This window comes from Suricata suricatta, chromosome 8, assembly GCF_006229205.1.
Source record: "Suricata suricatta isolate VVHF042 chromosome 8, meerkat_22Aug2017_6uvM2_HiC, whole genome shotgun sequence".
Classification (NCBI taxonomy): Eukaryota; Metazoa; Chordata; class Mammalia; order Carnivora; family Herpestidae; genus Suricata; species Suricata suricatta.
Window position 1 is genome coordinate 886,855 of NC_043707.1, and position 9,192 is coordinate 896,046.

The window sequence follows — 9,192 nt, forward strand, 5'->3', positions numbered from 1 at the left end:
GAGCGGCTCCAGCCGGACCCCTGCGGGCCCGAGTGCGCCTCCACGGAGGCCGCCGGGCCAGCGCCCTGCGGGCCTCCTGCTGGCGCTCCGTCCAGCCTCCTCCTCTGGCCTGACCACCCAGGTGCTCTGACGGGAAATCCTGACATCCAGTGAGCAGTCCGCCCTCTTGTCCTTTCTGGAAACAGGCTGGGCTTCTCCTGGCCTTCCTCCATCTGGACACTTTGTGGGGTCAACTTGTCCAGACTCACGAAACATCTGCTGGGCTCCGTGGGGATGGTGCTGAATTTATGGGGCGGTTTCAGCAGAATCTCCGGGTCTGCGTCGCTGAGGCTTCCCGTCCGCGGGGATCAGAGCTCCTGGTTCACTCTGATCTTCTTTCGTGTCTTCCTTGAATACGGTTTTTATTCTTCTGGTCACGGACGCACGCCCCCCTTCCGGCCTCCGCTTGTCTGGGCGGCTTCCTGCTGCCCCGCACCTGGCGGGCTACCCTCATCTCTGGCCTCTCCCAGCAGATGGGGGCTCTGTGATCTGTCACCTGCCAGACCCCTAGACCAGGGGACTCTCTCTACCTGTCCCCGCGACATCTGCACAGCCTCCCCAGGCCGAGCCAAGACGGCGGTGGTTCCAATGTGTTTGGGAATCGGAGCGTCCACACCCCCGGCCCCCTCCCCAGCCCTGCCTCCCGGCCATGGTCCACACCCCTGGCTGCGGCTCTGCTCCTCCCTGCCCTGGTTCCAGAGAAGGTGCCAGGCCTGGCAGCGGCCGTGGCAGCCACTCGGTCAGACCGAGGGGAAGTGGCAGTGAAGACCGCACCGGTGGAAAGCCGCAGGCCGGGCTCAGTGAGGCGCACGGGGATGAGTGGGCACACGGGGCCCGACGCCCGGCAGGCAGGGACCGCCCCTCGGGCGGGGGCCTCGGGGCCCTGGCACTGTGCCGGGGGCCAGGTGCCGGCCCCCCAGGAACATGGCCACGTCCTGAGCCCTGTCGCCTGTGAACGGGACCTCGTTGGGAAGCAGCGTCGCAGACACAAGTGAGATGAGGTCACCCTGCGTTTTGCAGGTGGGGCCTAAACCGGCGGCGGCGGCGGCAGGAGAGAGAAGGCGCGTTCTGCCGGCGCCGCCGCCCCCAGCGCCCGGACGGCCGTCGCTGGTGCAGGATCCCCGGCATGATCGCGACGCCTGTGTGTAAAACCAGTGTTTCTTATTCCTTCCCGAGCTCAGCATTTTTTTTTTTTTTTTTTTGCCAAAGCCAAGGGCTTTATTGCGAGTTCAGGCCGGCTGAGCCCTAAGCGCGGGCTCACAGACTTCACCAACACAGCGGATCCAGGCTGAGAGCCCGAACTCAGCATTTTTTTTAAAAGGTGTGGTTTCTTTTCTTTTTTTTTTTTAAGAGAGAGAGAGCAAGTGGGGAAGGGGTAGAGAGAGGGAGACACAGAATCTGAGCTGTCAGCACAGAGCCCGATGTGGGGCTCCAACCTGTGAACTATGAGATCATGACCTGAGCCGAAGTCAGACGCTTCCGGGCTGAGCCACGCGGGCGCCCCTAAACTGTCAGCCCTTTATCTCTTGCTGCCTGACGGCCCTGGCAGAACCCCCAGGACAACGGCGAACAGAAGTGACCGTCCTTGTCTTGTTCCGGATCTTCCGGGAGAAGCTTCGGTCCTTGGCCATCGACCGGGCTGAGGGGGGCCCTGCTGTCCCTCCGGGGGCCGTCTGCCCGGAGGCCTTGCTGCGCCGCACCGAGTGAGCGGCCTCGGGCCGTGTGCGGGGCGCGAACACCCCAGCCGCAGAGCCTGACAGTGACGGGCTCCATCCTTATCTCAGTAATGAAGCCACAGAAGAGGCCATAAGTCCAGGAAATTAAAGCGTCGGCATCTGCTGACCAGAAATCTGCGCCTCCCGCAGCTGCTCTCAGCCAAGGGAGGGGTCAGGAGCCGGAGTCGGTGTCGGGGAGGACGTGCCCCTCCCGCCCCCACGCTGCCCCCCGACTGCCCCGGCGCCCTGCCCTGCGGGTCCGGCTGGTACAGGACAGCGGGCCCTGCTCCGGGGCCTCTCCGACAGAAGGGGGGCCCCACTCTGAGGCACTGAGCTCCTGGTACCAGCCCCGACCTCGGCCTGGACTTGGTCCCCGGCTTTCTCCGGCAGAAGCTCAGGTGTGCAGATGCCATCCCTCCTAGACTCCAGGCCGTGGGCAGCTCCGGGTGCCAGGGAGCCCCCTCTCCATGTCCTGAGGTCTCCCGGGACCCCCTCCCTGGAGCACTGGGTTCCTGACTCCAGCTGCACACTGCATGTGGCCTCGCCCACTCTTGTCGCCTCAGGCCCTGCTTCCCCGCGAGTGGGGCTGGGGGGTCCCCGGAGTGACCCAGCCTGACTCCAGCAGATTCCGATGTGTGCCCTGCATCAGGCCCTGCCTCTAAGCCCAGGCGGGTCCTCCCAGGGCCTGGGGGCCACTCGGGTCTGCAGGCACTCTGCCCCTGGCAGCAGGGCCCAGTGGGGAGACCAGGCCCAGAGCGGGTTCTGGGTGAGGGTCGCTCCTGCTTATCCTAGGCACCCAGACAGCTGCTGAGAGACTCTGAGAGGTGGCTCCGTGATGCTGGCTCGCGTCCGGAGGGAGCACGGGCAGCACCCTGACTTCGGCTGCCGGAACGCCCCTCCCTGGTCCCCGGACGGGCACCAGTCTCTCCAACTGGCTGAGAAGCAGGTGCCCACCAGGGGCCTGGAGGTTGGCCACTTCCTGGGGCTGTATCTTTGGGCCGCCTGCCTTTTCCACATGACCTCTGCGTCCTGCACCTTGGCGCGTGCTGCGGCTCCCGTGGAAGCCTGGCGCTGCCTGGTGCTTTCTGAGCCTGGAGAAGCAAGGCGGCCCCTCACGCCACATGGTGGTGACGTTACGGTTTTGGAGGGCCACAGCGGGGGCTGGCGTGGTGGCTGCCATGTCCCCGTGGCCTCAGAGAGTGCAGGGTCCATGCGGGCACCCGGAACACTGGGGCTCTGCCCACCAGTCCCGTGCTCCCCGCCGCACCTGCCGTGAGGCCTCCCCTGACTGGGTCTCCACCTCCACCTGCGGCCTGCACGGCCTCCCCGGCGGGTCCCACGAGGGCGTCCCCAGGCGCGTGGCAAGGCGAGGAGCCTGTAGACACCATCCGGGACTTAGCCAGGCCTTGGTGCTGTCCTGGCGAGGAAGCAGGAGGCTTCTGGAAGGCTCCACTTCAAGCTGGAATCCTCTGGCTGCTGCCCTGCCCCCGGTCTGGCTTCAAGGACACGGTTGTCGTCAGGGACAGGTTGGCTGTGTCCCCGATCGGCCCCCTCAAGGCCCTCGGGGCCAGAGCCGGGCAGGTGGTGCCTCTGGCGTGTGGGGCCCCCTCCCCGTCCGGAGCCGTGAGCCGCCTGCTGTGTCCCGGCGGGCGGGCGCTGGGGAAGCCAGCATTAAGTGGAATCAACGGAACATTAAATAACGCAGGAACGTTTTACAGTAAATGATGTAAATGCCTTCGGAGCCCCGGCCTCCGCGTGCGGGCGGCTCACCTGCCGTCCCGGTCCCGCCGCCGCGGCTCGAGGGGGCTCCCCACCCGGCAGGGGGGCTGCTCGAGTCTCCATTTAACTGTGCAGAGTAAAACGGAAAACGTGCCCTGTGGTGAGTGCATGGGAGGGGACGGGAGTCCGAGGCAGCCTGGCCCCTCTCGGGGCCCCTCCCCCACGCCTGATGCCCACCCCGGCCACAGAGGACGTGCATCACCGGCCTGCCCAGGGCTGGCGCATCCTTCAAGCGTCCCCAGGCAGCGGTGACAGCCTGGAGGGGCCGAGTCATTCCGGTCTGAGGGTGTCCGCCTGCTGGGCCGCCGGGGTGCGAGGGTGACTCCCGGGAAGAGGCCAGCATGCAGACCACGTCTCGGGGTTCTCAGTCCCCAGCGGCGAGTCACCTCTCCTGGGTTCTCGGGAGCTCCTTCCTGCAGGCGGAGGGGCCGGCGGAGCGCAGGGCGGAGGGGGTGGGCGGAGGAGGACCTGGGGGCGGGGGGAAGCCTGGCACCTGCCTCTGGTGTCCCGCTCTCCCCCGGCCCCATCAGAGTCCTCTGGGGAAGCACCTTCGCCAGCCACTCCCTCCCCCGGTTTCCTCACCCCAGATCAGCCCACGCCACTCCCTCGGGTGTGATCCTGTCCGGGGGCACTCCCCCCCAGCTCCCCTGCACACCAAGGGGGCTGCACCCCTGGATTCAAGGCTGGGACGCGCCCTCCGAGGAGACCCCACCCAAACCTCCCAGGAGGCACCCCAGCTCCTTCCCACAAATCCACAGCCTGCCAGATACTGCCACAGGGCGGCCTCCCCAGGCCCTGGAGCCCCAGGATCCCAAGGGACCGGCAAGCCAAAGGAGGCCACCCCGAGGGGTCAGTGGCCCTCCCTCAGGGTCGCTTCCCTCGAGCCCCCCGGCTCCGCACCCCACACGCCACACCCTTTCAATGCAGAGCGTGCGCTGGTTTCCAGTCCATTCACAAGGGTGTCTGACTTTAGCGCGTGTCTGTCACCCCCCAGGACCCTCCTCCCTGGCGCCCTCTCTGCTCCAGACGCTCCGTGTAGACAGAACTGCAAGTCAGGCAGCCTTTCCCGTCTGCTTCTCCCACATTCGCCCACAGGGTCGCAGGCCAGGGCCTTACTCCTGTTCACGGCCTACTGACGCTGCCTCCCGTGGATGGCCTCCGTCCGGTCCACTGGGCCCCTGGACCTGCGCGGGGCTGGGGAGACGTCCCTCCCCTCGGCAGGCTGGGGCCGGCGCTGGCCTGTGCCCCTGCACGCCCCGGGCAGGGAAGGGCTCCGCGGACGGCGGTCGGGCCTGGGGCCCGGGGGAGCTGTGCTCGGACCAGCCCCGAGCTCCTGCTGGTCAAAGGCCAGCGATGTGGGGCAGGAGGGGGACGGGGAAGGGCAAGCCCCACACGCAGTGAGGGCGAGGGCACCTAGATGCCACCAGGACGGGGTGTTTTCAAGGCAGATGTATGGAAACGCAGATTCTGCACCAGTTCCATTTAAGACTCTGTCAGCCAACACGGAGACCTGGAAACCTTACTGCTCCCAGTTGAGACTTGATGCGTCATCCAAAATGCCCCTGGACACCCCCCCCCGGCCACCAGCCAGTCACCAGGTCCCCCATCCCCGAGGTGGCCGGATTCCCCACTCCTGCCGGCACAGCTTGGCAGCGTGTGGGGCCCAAATCCCTTCCAGGCACGTGCGGGCCCCGTGGGCATCCACTGAGCCCCTCTGTGCCCGCTGTGTGCCAGGCCCCTCGCAGCCACCCCACCTGCTTGTGCTCCAAAGCCCCTGTGCAGCTGTGCACCTGCAGAATGAGGGTCTGGAGGCTTCCACACTTTGGACTCACCTGCTTGTGGAGAGTGGGGACCGAAGCCACGCCCCACGCCCTCCATCCGCCATCCACAGCAACCCTGGCGACTGGAGCGGCAGGCCTGCGGCTGTGCTGTGTGAGCAGGTGCCAGCCGGGTGCCTCCCCGCCCCAGCACGCACCCCTGCCCCCGGCGTCTACGTCAGAGCACGCGGACCCCCCAGGGGAGCGCCCCGGGACCCCACAGAGGGCGCCGGGCTCAGGTGGGGCCTGGCCCTCGCCCCTCCCCCCAGACCTGCCACACCTCACCTCCTGCTGCCAGCAGGAGGGTGACCAGAGAAAGGACACAACACCCAGTTACGTGTGAATTTCAGACACAAACATTTTTTACTCAAAGTATGTCCCACAGGTTACAGAGGATATACTTGTACTACAAAGTATTCGTTCTTTGCAGTTTAAAGTTAACTGGGCAACTTGTTCTTCTGTTTTTGTTTTTTCGGGGGGAGAGCACATGAGCAGGGGAGGGGCAGACAGAGAGAGAGAGAGAGAGAGAGAGAGAGAGAGAGAGAGAGAGAATCCAAGCAGGCTGCACGCTCAGCGACCCTGGGATCACGGACTCAGTGGACTGAGGCCCCAGGCGCCCTGACAACCTGTATTTTCCTGTCTGACAGCCGGGCAGCGAGGCCTCTGTGGGCACAGCCCGTGTGCCCACTCTGTAGCCAGGGGACGGGACGGGGGCGTGAGGCCCAGGCTCCATCTCCTTTGGCCCCTGACCCAACTATGGCCTGTGGGGACCCAGGGGGTACGAGTCGGGACCAAGTTGGGGTGGGGGCGGCTTGTGTGGGAGGGGGCAGCGCCCGCAGGCTGCCTGGGCAGAGAGTGTGCAAGATGGACAGGACTCTACCGCGCTGGGGGCTGCCGCACACCCGCCCCCGGCCTGAAGGGGGCGGCGAGGTCAAAGTACGCGTTTAGGGAAGCCCCTCTTTTAGCTGTTGCTCTGTCCTGGGGGCTGGGGTCAGGACAGATGGGGCGTCCCTGTCCGTCACTGGTGGGTTGTACTGGCTCAAGGAGGTGTGACCTCGAGCCCGGGACCCCTGGGGGCTTCGGAGGGAAAGTGTGGTTGGAGAGGGCAGGGAAAGAGGTGGGCGTGGGAGAGGGGCCAGCCCACGGGTGGACAGGGTGCGGGGAGCGCCGTGGCTGGGTGGGGCTGGGTGACAGAGGTGCCTGCCAGGCCCCTGAGCTCCAGAGGGTGCCCACAGGTCCCGACAAGGTGGCCACACTGCCCCATGCCCCGCAGCCTGGCCTGCCAAGGTGGAGGGGCCCCCAGTGCAGCCGGAATGTTCTACGGCCACACACACCTCAAGGGTCCGAGGCCTTCTCCCTGGGGGCAGGGCCTGTTTCTGCTTTTCTCGGGCTGAACTAATGGGCCATTTGCCCCCACACCCCGCACACACCAGATCTTTGTCAAGGAAAAGCTCTGCCCTTAAAAAAACAGAGTAAATGGCAAAAAGCAGAACTAAATTTTCCAGAGGCCTGGAGGACTTAAAAGACAATACATCTGAACGCTCTGTACAGTTTAATTAAACAATTTTAATGCCAATTTCCAAATTGTCCTACGCTTCATCTCCCCTGCACATTCCTTCCCAGCGACGTGAGTGTATTCCTGTTTCGTCATTTTTAATGTCATTTTCCCTCTGGGGTGAGGCCACCCCCATGGGAGACCCCGTCTCGCTGAGTGACCGCCGGCTCAGCGTGAGCCTGACGGAGGCCCAGCGTGAGCACACGGCTTCCTGGGTCCATCCCGTTGGGCGCCAGGAGTCGGCAGGAACCTGCCCGGGGTCACAGAGCCCTGGAGGACCTTTCTGGCGGGCCTGCAGGACGGTCAGATGCAGCGGAAGATGGCAGGAGGTGGAAAATGTCCCTTCAAGGGACTGCACGGCCCCACGGTCTGTAAACAGGCCGTGGGATTTCTGAAGGCTATGGGCTTTGTCAGGTTATAGACGCTGTCTTTAAAAAATAATGTCTATTTTAAAAAATCCATGGCCCTGCCTTTTCCGCAGACATCCGGAGGACAGAGCGTGACAGAGGAGGGTGACAGTCTGTCTCCTTCAGAATGACGTGCAGCTTTCTCCCTGTGGAAACTGTGCCTTGCCCTCCCCTCCCCCAGCACCCCACTTCAAGGCTGGCCTGCCACACAGGTACCCCAGGCTCTCTCTGGTTCTTTCTACTCTTCAGCTGTCTCCTGTGTGCCACAGGGCCTTTGCACAGTCTGCCCTCACTGCTACTGGGAATAACCTCTGCTCGTCTTCTGGCTGCTTTCTTGTTCTCAATATGTCTCCTGCTCCCCATCCTTCTCAGCTCTCCATGGCACTTAACACAGTTTGTAAATGTTTTCATCCTGCCTCCAAGGATGTGTTACTGGCTGCGTCCTTGCCGGAATGAAGCTCCGGGGAACAAGAGCGGGGGCCTGTGCCCGTTGCTGTCGCTGCATCGCCAGTCCCTGCCAGGGCCCGCCACGCTGGTGACCTCCTACTAGTGTTTGTCCAGCAAATCACTAACAGCCTCCAGGTAAAAGCCATCTTGAGCTTCACCCTCAATTGTAAAGGAGTGTGCAGCAGGTCCGGGGACCCAGGGACCCTTGCCCGAGGACCTGCTTCCGCTTCTGGGTCTGCCCCCCCTTGAAAGATACCCTGCAGCGGAGCCCTAGACCCCCGGGGCTCTTCAGAGCCTTCCTCCTCAGCCAGGGCCCTAATTGCTGTTTGAGGACCTTAATTACTGGCCGTGGCCCTGCGCTGCTAAGTAGTAGCATTAAAATAGAGTAAATGTTTTCCTTTCTTGAGAAGTTCATGTACACAGAGGAGGTGCTGCTGAGCGGCAGGGCTCGGCTTCCGGTACCTGCGTCTCCCCACGGCACGTGGGCACAGCGGCCCCCAGGACCTCCCTTGTCCCCGCACAGCACCTTCCCACCCTGCAGGTGGGGGAGCCCTGGCTGGCAGGGACCTCACCAGAGCCTTGCCCAGGTGGGTGCTCACTCCTCGCCCGCCCCAGCACTGGCGAGGCCTAAGACTCCCGGAGCTGCGTGACAGGACCCGCCAGCTGCCTGCTCTTTCTCCAGAGGTGGCGGGGCCCTGAGGTGGGCTTGGGAGGAGCTGGGAGGAGCAAGGGGGCCTCCCCTCCGAGGCTCGCTGGGGGCTGGGGGGTGGGGCGTGGGGATGGGGGTGGGGGAGGTGCTCCCAGACCAACAGTCCCGCGGTGACCGGTGGTCCTGGGGAACCGAGTCAAGGCAGGGCATTGGGGTGGGAAGGAGTCAGGAGGCAGCCCGGCCCCCCCCTTACGCTGACACCTGGAGGGCTGGTGTCCCGGTGTGCCTGATGGGGGCCTGCCTTCCAGGTCTGGTCCAGGCTCCCAGATGGCGACAGCCCTGCGCGGGGACTGGGCCCCACGAGGACCCCTCTATGGAGGGCGCCTAGAACACAGGGGCTTCAGTGAGCTGTTCTGCATGTGCTCAGTGTGAGACTGGGGGCTGCAGGAAGGCCCAGGCCCTGCAGCAGCGTCTCACGGGTCCCCACCCGGGAGGGTGGGCACGGGACAAGTTCGCCAAAACTGCCTTCTGTGTGCGAGCGCGCGCGCGCGCGTGCTGGGGGAGATGCGGATGCCGGCGCACCCAGAATCCCACCCACGGACACAGCGGCACATCACACGGGCACGGTCACACCCAAAACACACACGCGGAGGGGGAGGGGCACACAGCCTCGCAGTCACGGCCGCGGCCGCCCACACCCGTCCGGCCCCGCCCCCTCCGCGACCCCGGCCCACGTCGCCCGGGTGTAGGGGGCGGTGCGCGGCGGCGGGGAGGGGGAGGGGAG